General features: G+C 38.7%; 1 protein-coding gene across 3 annotated transcripts in view; it reads right to left on the reverse strand.

The window, feature by feature from the left end:
* The window catches only part of PPARA (peroxisome proliferator activated receptor alpha), a 32,699-nt gene that overhangs the window by 20,010 nt on the left and 688 nt on the right, over window positions 1-12,001 (reverse strand). For 2 of the 3 annotated variants that reach the window (XM_088164850.1, XM_014880510.2), the window contains one exon: window positions 9,811-9,933. The gene's annotated coding sequence lies outside the window, so the exon portion shown is untranslated. Of the gene's footprint in view, window positions 1-5,231; window positions 5,348-9,810; window positions 9,934-12,001 lie in introns of those variants that run through there. The other variant, XM_088164851.1, reaches the window with a different exon arrangement.

Below are 12,001 nucleotides of genomic sequence, written 5' to 3' on the forward strand. Positions count from 1 at the left end.
CATACCCTCTCATTTTCACACAACAGATGCAGTTACTAATGGAGAAAATAGTACAAAAAGGAAATTAATTTTCAGCAAACAGAAATAAGAGAGGTAATTAATCTCACCTAATGTCAAACAGCTCACTTAACATGTTTGGGTTGAGTGGAGCTCAATGGAATTTCCAGAGCCATGACTGATCTTCAAGGCCATGATTACACACTAAAAACATGGTACTTTTCAATACAGCCACTTCCCTGATCCAGTTCACTGCAAAGCCTTACAAATATTAGTGCTGGCTCAATGGAGAGAGCAGAAATAAGCAGCTGGGAAGAGGGATACACGTCCTGCATGGCCAAAATGTAACTGCATGTGCAGCCTGAATCTCCTCTGCAGAATCCAGTGACTGTGTGGACAGGCTGGGTCTGCAAACCAGACTTCAATTCACTGCCTGAAGAAGCCAATGCCTCTTTGGTCTCCTGTGAGAGGTGAAAATTGCTTTACAGATCAGACAGCACCTCCGTTAGATTAAGGGGTATTACCATCTTTTGGCAGGGACATGGAGCTGTCATGCAGGCTGCTGTGTGCACATCCCATTGATACCTTCCAGCAGTAAAACTGCCACTGAAATACATTAAATGGAAGACACAGGCATTTGCTCTGAGTTGACAAAACGTGCTCCAATAAATAAAAAACAAAAATGAAATTAAAGCTCCATTGCTGGAAACTAAAGCTGAGAGTAGAATCTAGCTCAAAGAAAGACTTCAGCTGCTTGTAAAGAATGAAACAACATCAAGTGGGTTTCTAATGGAGAATTTAGAATTCAACAAGCCCCTCAAGATCCTGATAACTAGGAACTGTTCAGAACAATTTATATTTACACTGACTTCGTGTTAGACCAGAAAATAGATCTCACCATATTTCATCCACACCATTAGAGTAGTCACGCTGTATCAGACAGCTCAGCTGCAGACATAACAAAAGACCACAGCTCCCGGGTATCGGTGCAGTAAGATCTGAAGCCTGTGTTTAAAGGAGCCCCTGCAATCCCTTTGACAACAGGAGCCAGATTTGGTTTCATCAGCAAGGGGACAGGAAGGTTTTGCAACCTTTGCCTCCAGGCTCCAAAGACAAGACTTACAGGTCTATCACCTCAAGTTTACGCCTATCTGCAATCATGCTTGCTTTCTTCCACATAAGTGGATGTATCAAACATGGCATTACTCAAATTTGCATCAAGGCCCTTCTGATAAAAGGAAAATCCCATATTGTAAAGAGTGGAGATAGAGGTGTTGTTTGAACTGCCGTCAAGCTCAAATAGGTTCAAGTCTGCAACACAACTGAGATTTGGTTGTTTGGCTTGTTTTTTTCTCCTCTAAATGTGAGTTTTCATATCCAAAAAGTAAATGCTTCAGAGGTTTCTGTAAAAGAGAATACTTGACTTTTCTGTCTAGTGAATCTCGAACTGTAACTGAAGTCAGAAATAGCTGTATGTCAAAGTAAAACTTTCAAATCTCCTTTAAATCTGTGTCTGCTGAATCCTTTAAGGAGCTATCTACTCAGGACTTCAGTAAAAGACAAGTGTAATATAAATTAACAAACTGTATAATATTATACTTAGGGTTATTGAAAAACCTATAATGCTTTCCTTCAATTCACCATTTTCTTCAAGAAGTTTTAAAGGTGTCATTGTTTGTTTGGGTTTTTTGTTTGTTTGTGGGGTTTGGGGGATTTTTTTTTGTTGGTTGCTTTGCATATTTTGAGTTCCTAGGCTTTTGTATTTTTTAAACTACATTATAATCCAGTCTGAAATTTAGACGGTACCAAACCCAAGCAAGTACTGCCAAAGATTCAAGTGAAAAACTTTGTGTTAAAAATGCCTTTTGTCTTGCTTCAACTTTTATACTCCAGATAGAAGGCCTAAAAACCTCTCAGTTTGTAATGGTGTCTGTTTCCATTTTTATAATCAAACCGACTACCAGCCTAATCTATAGAATCAAGATACTACTGTTCACATGACTTTTAAAAAATCAGCCTGTAAAGCAGTATGAGGGAAGATTATTCCATTTATTACATTAGTTGTTAAGGCACTTAAAGCAAATATTCATATTGGAGTTCATAATATCCAATATTTTTGAGGCATAACTACTGAAGCAAATATATTTTATTAACACGAGATTCAAAAGGACAATAAGAATTTCTTTTCTGCAAGAAACTCAGCCATGGCAACATCTTAGTAACCACTATGTTATAGAGTAGTCTGTGTTCTCTGCCATGTGCTGCTTTTCAGGTTCACTTCAGTTCCACCAACACTGCTTATAGCTCACCACAGCTTCTAATGAAAACCCCACACCACTGTGACATTTACAACTCTGCAGTTGCAACACACTCCTCCCTTTTTCCTTTCCTCTCCCAAATGAATCCCCAGGTTTTGCTCTTCATCCAATCCATTTCAATATCAGTATCTCTTCAAGTCACTGCTATATTCCAGTCAAATTATTCCATCCTTGAGGAGGATTCAAAATATTACATGTGTTAATCACAACAGTTTGTGCTTCAAAGTTCTACAGATTCTAAAGCCTCTGTGACAACACCTGGCAGGCAATGAAGCTGACAGAACACACTGACACACATGCTGGGTGTGTGTGCTGAACACTGACATGTGGAGACCACACATGCTGAGAAATGGAGATCTGGTGCATCATTTAAGAGGCTGCTCCCTCTGCATGTACATCAAAAGCTGGGGTTTGATTTATGATTGATATTTGAACCAAGGAGAGGTCACATTCAGACAAACACGACATACATGTATTTGCTATTTGATCCAAAAGCCAAGGTCACGTTCACACAAATGTGTCATCTGAGTATTTACTTTATTTTTATGACCCCGTTGATGAACTTAAAGTTATTTTACTTTCCTCATGTGTCCCAAAAACTCCTTACTCATTTATTTGGTGTGCCTCAAAAACTCCTTGCCCATTTACTTGGAAGTTGCCAGGTTTTCCTAGGTTTTGCAATATTGTACAAACGTCTGATGAGCTAATTACATAAGCCAAGATTTTGAATTGATTAACAGTTAGGGACATCTTAATTTCAGACATCAGAGCTCAGATTGAGGCTAAATCTAGTTGCATGGTATGGCCAGATTTAAGAGAATTAAGAAAAAGAAACAAACCAAAAATCCCAGAAAAACTGCATCTTATGAACTGCAGGCATAGGTTAGATGTTCTAAGCCACTGTCAGGTGTTTTTTTTCCAAAATTGATACACAGAAGTAAGTTTGAGTGGTGAAGTCAATGTTGATTACAGCATATACAGCATTTACAAACAGCCCACGCATTTGCCCCAACATGCTGCTCATTGGGAACCAGATCCTTAAGACTAAATTAGAATGCTGCAATTGTTTCCTTATACATGTGATTACTGCATCTCAGATTATGAAAAGTGCCTGCTCGACAATTTTCTAACTATACCCTGATATTCTACAGAGACCTCATTTGTTGAAGGATACAGATATCTGAGGGTAACAGACAAATAGAAATTGCATTTTAAGAGTAGTGACTAAATTATTATCTCCAATATAATCAATTCCTGAAGTAAATAAAATGTAAGCCCCTTGCTAAGTCTCCTGCATAGTACATTTTCACTACATATGGTAAAAATAAACTTCATAAGGTAACAAATTAAAGACATCTGTGCAACTGAAATTGTCAATTAAAATTATAATCTAATATACACAGATGCAGTACAAGGCAAAATTTTTGGCATATTGATGGTGCTGCTACATAAACCTCTCACTCAGAAGATTTACTTGCTCACATGCTTGATAAAAAGAATCAAAACCAAATAAACCCACAAAACATAACATACATAACTGTTTTGTCAAGGAAAACATCACAACTTTTACAACTATAAGTGTCTAGTAACTCTTTCTTACAAATGTGAAAATTCAGACATAGTATATTTATGAAAAGAAAAAGCCAATTGCCACTAACTTAAAATCAAACAAACACTTGGACTCACTTTGTGAAACTGATGGTATTTCAACAATCTTTACGGTTCATGTGTAAGTATGGATAACTTAAAATGTGTTCTTACAAAACAGATACAGGACTCCATTTTGTTTTTTATCTGCAGACTTTTATGTGTGATAGCAAGTGGTATATATTATTGATAATAACATATTCTTTGGTATGTTATCATAATATATATCATATATATATTATAACAACATATAGCAGTAACATACTCTTTAGAAATTAGAATCCTTACTGTGTTATAAATAAAAATACTTGTCTTTAGCTGAAATTTGCCATAAAAGAAGGATAAGAAACAATTACCAAATCTTTTGTTTTCTGAGCATATTTAACCTTCCTGCATTATTTCAACCTTGCTTATTCTTCAAGAGAAGAGCAAAGGATTGTTTCTATGACATAAACACTTCAACTGAATACAACCTTATTCAAGGTCAGGTATTATATTCGACAGATGCCAATTAACTTCCAGTTTATTGACTGGCAGTGAAATTTTTGCAGCTGTATATGATTTTGTGACTTTAAATAGCATGATAAAAGCTTGGGAGCACTGAGGCAGTACCCAGTGTTGAGAAGTACCACTCACACAGGTGTTTATTACTGCCCCCTGCCCACATTGCACCCCCAAAGCACCACAAAGACACCGTGGCTGCTTCAGCCTGAGCTCACTTGGTCTCCTGTGCTGGCTGGAAATTTGACAGGCCAAACAGAACAGACAATTGCTGAATTCATACTGCATCACTTCCTCAGCAGGGTCAATAATGTGTTTTCCTTCCTTCTTCCCAGTCACTAACTTCCATGAAAATGACAAAACTTTAATGCCTTTGCAGCCATTACTGCTCTCTCTAACTGGAGCAGATTTGCAGGTTCAGAATTATTGGGCTGGGGACACAGGACAGCAGACCGTACTGCACATACCTGACAGGTAACTAGACCAGAAGAGGTGAGAAAACAATCCCGAAAATTGCTCTCAGTTTTTGGGGCAAAACTCTCTTCCAATCTGATCTGGACATTTGCCTGCACTACCCCCTAATTATTGCAGACATCTTAATGGCAACATTCTTCCTGAATAAAGAGCTACTGTTTTGGAACAAAACTTTCAATCTAATCGGAGAGGAAAAAAATGAAAAATATAAATTTAAATTACTTAATGCAAAAATTTGAAAGGTGCGTTTAGCATATTGATTTAAGAATGTGAAAAGTTACGTTTGAGTCTTACCTGCCATTTAATGATTAGGCCTTGCAACACCCCATTTTTAGTCAACTTGGACAAACACAACTTTTCCATCTGACAAACTCCCAAATGTTGCCAGCCTGGTCTCATTACCCATGTCCTGCTCAGAAAAACAGAAATAAAAAAGCCCACAATTTTGCATCTGTACTTTTTCCTACAAAAACTCTTCTACTTAAGACCGGTATTCCTTTGAAAGAGACATGAAGTCTCTTAGTTTTCTCTTTTAATTTATAGCTTAAACTTCCAGCTTGGGCTCCTTATTGTTTTGGCTCAGGACAGAAGTCCAGTTGCTTTGGTATTTGACACTGCAATTTTTGCTTCTAAGATAAATAATAACAAAAATTATATTTCTTCCTCAAGAAAACCTCCTTTCAGTCACCAGCACACTCCCTATCCCAAATCTCATGTTACACTGCTTTTCAATATTCTTTTAGCTGTTTTATCCCTCTCCTCCACCAGCCATATCAACCCATCCCCAAATCACCTCCTTCACTCCCTCAGTCCTCCAGTCTCCTATCTCAGCTCCTCCAGCATCTGCACAGCTGCACCCGCCTCACCATCTGCAACTCCTCGCATGATTCATCACCAAACATAACAGACCATGATTATTCACTGTTTGAAAAGCTACAGTGGAATTTACATCTGTTTCTGGAAGGGATTCAAGAAGCCTGAATTCGCCTTCATAGCAGAGAACACCACCACTGTGTATTTTCAGTGGTTTTATTTCACTGATAAACTTTATTCCCTTGTCCAGACATAATAACATGACTTATTTGATAAATTAAATTCAGCTTAACAGAGGGATTTATATCCTTTAAAAAATAATGACCCTCAGATAAAATATTACAGATTTAGACCCCTTCTGCTTGTGTCTTTTTGAAAATTGAGTAATTTCAATGGGCCAGCTTTTATACTCTTCTACCAGCACAAAAAAATCCAATGTCTTCTGTAACTAGCACCTGAAGTTGTATAGTTTACTTATTCTTTATTGTGCTATAATTTTACTCATTCTTTAGAAATATTTTTACAGGCTCTTGTTGCTCAGCTATTACGTTTAAGTAAATAAACACATGAAACCTGCTAAAAATAAACTAACTTCAATTTAATGTCATGCCACAATACAGAGTGGAATGTGAAACAAAATTCTTCCACTTTCTGTTGCTGGGTTTTTTCAATTGGTTTTGGTTTGGGTTTTTTTGGTTAAGAAAAAGGCCTTAGGTTTTATTCTGACAATTCAGACATCTCTACCTTTACAAGTTTTTCTTTGTGATAAATGTATCACACAAAAACAAAGCTGACACTGAACTAGCGTTACTGACAGAAGCCTTGGCAACAGGCATGAATGCAATTAATCTACATTTTTTGGCAAATGGACATCAAGTGCTTGTACTTGCAAGCTCCTGACGTGTCAGATAGAGGATATACTTGGGACACATGACTTCACACCTCTAAATCAGATCACTCACTACAGTATACAGATCACAAGCCTCACGCTCCCGCGTGATCAAAAAGTGGCAAACTATAACCAATTATTTTCCTGCCATGTTTTCCCTGCTCATCCTCTACGACATGAAGGGTATCTGGTGCACAGTTAAACAGCAATACCAGCACTGCTGTACATCAGCCATCCCACTCCTTTTAACCAGGGAAGCATCTGAACTGCAGAAAGGTGGTGGAAGAATAGGAGTCCAGCGAAACAGCCAGGAAAAGAAAACCTCTTTTAGAAGCCATGTATGTACTTTCATATTCCAGTTTTACTTCACTCTGTAAGGCATTTCAGCTGGCTTGAATCAGACTTTGAAAGAGCAGTTATGGGGACACAGCACACATTCCCTCTCCGGAGCACAGCTGAGTTACTGGTTGCAAAATAAAATTACCTTAAAGGTACCTAGAAAAGTCAGCTTAAGTAACAGAATAGCTGCCTCACATCAAAAGGATATATCCCTTCAGCAGCTGCCGGCCCCGCACCTTCCCTCTCCCTCTTCCCTTCCAGCCACGCTGCTCCCTGGTGCCTGCGCTGGCTCCGGCGCTGCCCGATCCCGCCGGCCGCCTCTGGCACCGTGAATGAGCCGGCGCCAGAGCCGCTCCGGAGCCTCCTCGACACCGCTCTGGCCGCAGCAGGCTGGCAGGCTCCCAGGAGAGCGCCCAGCCCAGGGCACTGCACGCTGCTCTGCGTCCCTGCAATCCCGACACTCCGAGCCAGCTCCCGGGAACAGTCCCTGGCCAGTTTTATTCCCCAGTGTAGACACAGCCTCGGTGAAACAATTCCGTTCACTGAATCGGTAGAAGTGTAACACAGGAAAACCACAGACAGCCACAAAGAGAGCTGAGCAGACCCACTGAGGGGTAGCAAACAGGATGGATGGAAGCGTATGGATGGGAGAAGGAAAGAAGGAGCCTAGATCAGATCCAGCCATGCTGTGTAGCCATACTCCTCGCTGTAGCCCGTATTTGCAGGGCTGTCAGGAACCACTGACAGGGGACATCCCATTATTTTCTCCATTTATGTGTTCATTCACACACACATCCCTCCTCGCCATGTAAAAGAGAAATAAAATGAATTATAGCTGCAAACAGAACAATTATATGTTCTTAGAGGATAATCACTATTACATTTCCATGGGATTTATTATAGGATTTACAATCTTGAGAAAATGCAACTCCTTGTAAATTTGGTTAGAAAGATAGCAGTTCAGTATGCTGAAAATCAGGTGCACAGAACATACATTTAGCTTGAAAATCTGACAGCTGTTTGAAAATATTGGCCTGTTTATGCAGTTACATATGTACATCCCCAACACAGAATGCCAGGTACAGCTGCTGCTTTGTTCAGAGGCAGTAACCCTGTGCTGCTTGTCTCTTACTCACCTAGGAACTAAAGCTTGTCTCTTACTTACCTAGGTGCTAAAGCTGCTACCTGATTTGATCACACTGGCCTGATTAACTGCACACAGCATGTCCTTTATCCTGAGGTGGCAAGAATATATAAACTTCACTTGTTTTATATTTATATATATAGCTACTTTATAATCTTCCACTGAAAACTGCCAACAAGCCAACAATACTATGACCTGTGGGCTGCAATTAATTGTATTTTAACATCAGAGCGTATTAATTAATTGACAGCTGTACTGCAGGATTCCTCTGTCCTGTTGGACAGAATGCCACCAGGCACTAATAAACAAGAGTCTCCAAAGCAGCCTCCTGACACATCATCCACCTTCTCCCTCCTCCTCCCCTGAAGATCCAATTAGTTCCACAGTATATTCTTCAGCCTTACTACTCCAGGGAACGTTTTCCATACATGTTGAATAAAGATGCCAGAGAGTTTTGGCTTAGTTTCATTTGGTTTTGTTTAATGGAAGCCTGTCCTATGACTCCAGCGTCAGGTACCTCATACCATTCTTCCTGAAGCAGTAACACTAACAGCAGGTTAGCAAACATCATCACTAATTAATGAGATACAAAAATATGAAAATATTGGACTAACTCGCTTTCACATGTATTTCATCTGCCTGGAAAAAAATGCCAAAGAGCTGTACAACCTCAGTACAACTTCAGCTCATTGCTCTGAGTTCCTCAAGGCAGACACATTCTGGAATAAGTTTCTTTTACTATTTGGAAAGATTTTGTGAATAATTTCTCAGTTTATACATCTTTTAAAAATCATGATAGTGTATTAGCATTTTTAGAAAGGGATAGGTAATTTGCCAAATGCTTGCTAATCTCTCCTACTCAGAGTTTCCACAGGCATGAGACAACTTGAACTTAAAACAATAAATTTAGATGAATACAGCACCACAGAACAAGCTATGCCTCTTTGGTAGTTTGCATCTTTCCAAAGTATATAAAATTTTACCACCATACACATTTTAAGACTTAGCAAACCAGTCACATAACAACTCAAGCCTCAGTCAGAATTAGAGTGCCAATGAGCTGTGGTTTATAATTTATATTAATCTGTGCATGAGAAGTCCTTCACTGGACTTCACACACTTCTTGGATATTTAAAGACACATGCAATGCACTTATAAATAAATATTGTTTCATAAGCAGAAACTATGAGAAGTGGTATGAGGAAGTAGAGTCAGATTTGGCAACATCTCAATGCCACATGCAATCTGGTCACACAACAGTCTCCTCATATCACTTGAGAATCTTTAAAACATGTCAAATATCACACTGTTTGAGAGATTTTGGTTTTATTTTGAGGATAGTGATGATTAAGAGCCAAACCTTACCAGACTTTTTAATTCAGTGAAAAAGTCAACCTTCTACTTCATAAAAAGTCATTCAATATTTAATTTAACAGACCTGGTCCTTGGAAAAACTGAGCATTCTACCTCTGTAATATTAAGATTTTGGAATTCTACAGACTAGCACCAAAGACAGCAGTAGATATCAGAACATAAGGAAGTTTTAGTTTGTTCTCCTGATTGTGCTACTATTTTCTGTTTATCAATTTTTTATTGGCAATACATGCCCAGATTTCTTTTCTTGTCATTTGACTATACATTAATCAGTCTTTACAGTGTTTCTATGCCCAGTCCATGTATGTACTCACCCCTTCATGCAGCATCTTGCAAGGCTGAAACAGAAGTTGTTTTCCAGAAACTTTTCCCCTTCCATTTCATGTGCAGATTGGTGACAACAAGCAGTTCTTCATCAATAAAAAGCTGCTGACATTCTTAAAAAAATAAAAATAAAGAGTCAACAAAATTTCCTGGGGCTTATTACACTGATTTCGCACAGCTATGGTGTAATATAACTCAAGAAAAATACTTCTTTATGCATCAAAAAAACCCCAAACCTTTCATTTCACTTGGGCTGAAAATAATTTTTTAAATGACTGAGTTTTTTAATATGTCCCTAGTTTTACAGCAGGACCACACTGACATCTAGCTAACTAGGGAATATAATATATATTGGGATTTTGATATGTCCCAATATAATTCTGATCCTTTTTCCTTCAAAAAATTCAAAACCACTCAACTGAGAACACTATAGTGATAGCCCTGTGCTATTTTAACTATCTGTTATAGAGTAAAATACTTTTACTCCTAAAGAGCATTCTCACTGATGTCCAAGTCTTTCTGTGGACACATTTAGAGTAGTTATGGTTTCCAAGGTGCACACGCTGCCCCATGAGATGTCTTTGCAATTGACCTTCATTTTGAGGATTTACATCCCAAAGGTAGAGATTTTATTTTTATATACTTTATAAGGCCTTTATACAAAAAATATATAGATTAAAAATACCAAACAAATTAAAGATTCAGAGAGATTTTGAAAAAGTGAATTTAAAAAAAAGTTTAAATTCCAAACTTATGTATGAAAATATGCTTCTACATTTAATAAAGATTAATTCAACTTCATTTATCTTCCAAGATAAGTATGGTGTTCTCTTCTTTTCCCCCTTGCAAAAGTATGACGTGCAATAGTAGCAGAACTCAGAACTCAAATCTCATCAGCAAAGCTATAGAGAAGTACAGACAGGAATAGAGCTGTTTGCAATTTTGAAGTACAAGTGGCTTCTGAAAAAATAATAAGAAAAGTTGTGTTTCCTTGCCCACTTTGGGACAATAGAGACCATTATAATCCATTTTTAAGAACAAGATTAGTATCTTAGGCCATATATCTTACTCTCCTGTAGGACATTACTGTCCCTTACATTTTTATAATACTGTGCACATGAAATATTAAAAGCATAACAACACAAAATCACAACTGAAGTGTAACCCTCTCTCCACGGTTTAAAATTCATTATGCCCTTTATGAAGACTACAGTATTAACAGAAAATCAGGGCACAAAAGAACTACTGGAAAGCAAGTGACAAACTTGGTGTTTCCAATAGGTAGCCAAAACTCTCTATGCACCTGACTGTAGAGGATGACAGTCAATATAAGGCACCAACAGCTTGATAAGAATGTTTTTCTGGACCATGCTAAGAGTTCCTTCCAAACATAGGAAAAGACAGTGAGCATGCCGTCTGTAGAGTTCCATAAACCTCTGGAAATGTCTGCACACTCTCGTCCTGCCAATACGCTACAATGTATTACTTGAAATTCCCAAAGTTGCCACTCAAAGTCACTACCGGCCGCTCGGTAGCCCATGCCAGCCAACAAAGGTTATGATACTGGTTTAGGTTTAGCAGACGTGTGACCACATCACATGAACCACAACTGCCTCAGGTCCAGCACGATACCAGGTAGCAGCCTCAATGCTAAGTCAATGATTTAGGATTTACAGAGGAAACACCTTTTACAGCTGATCCGTTTCGCTGCCTGCAAAGCAAATTTTAAAAGGTGAGAAGTGCCGACGCCAATGAGAAAGTCTGTGCATGTTCTGTAATACAAGGAGTTTGACCACGATTTTCCTTCACAACAGAACTTATGCAACACCTTTATTAGTGCAGTACTACTAAGACACCCAATGCCAAAAGTACCAAACATTATCATTCCAGATAATCCTGTGTGACGAATCCTGTGCTCATACTACTTCCATCAGAGAGCTTATGAACAGTTCCCCGTGTCATTGAGTGAGACTGGGCCAATCTTAATATGAATACAAGGCAACACCTTTTCGCACCCCTTTTCATTGTTACTTCTGGAATGTTTTTTGAAAAGCAAGTATCCTGCCCCGTAGGGACAACAAGAACTCGGCGAACCACAAAAGCAAGCCCCGGAGGCGTTCCCACTGACCTGCTCCTCGCTCGCAGGACAGAGGACCCTCCTCTGACCAGCCGACCGAGAAC

This window comes from Sturnus vulgaris, chromosome 5, assembly GCF_052056855.1.
Source record: "Sturnus vulgaris isolate bStuVul1 chromosome 5, bStuVul1.hap1, whole genome shotgun sequence".
In the NCBI taxonomy this organism is placed as follows: domain Eukaryota; kingdom Metazoa; phylum Chordata; class Aves; order Passeriformes; family Sturnidae; genus Sturnus; species Sturnus vulgaris.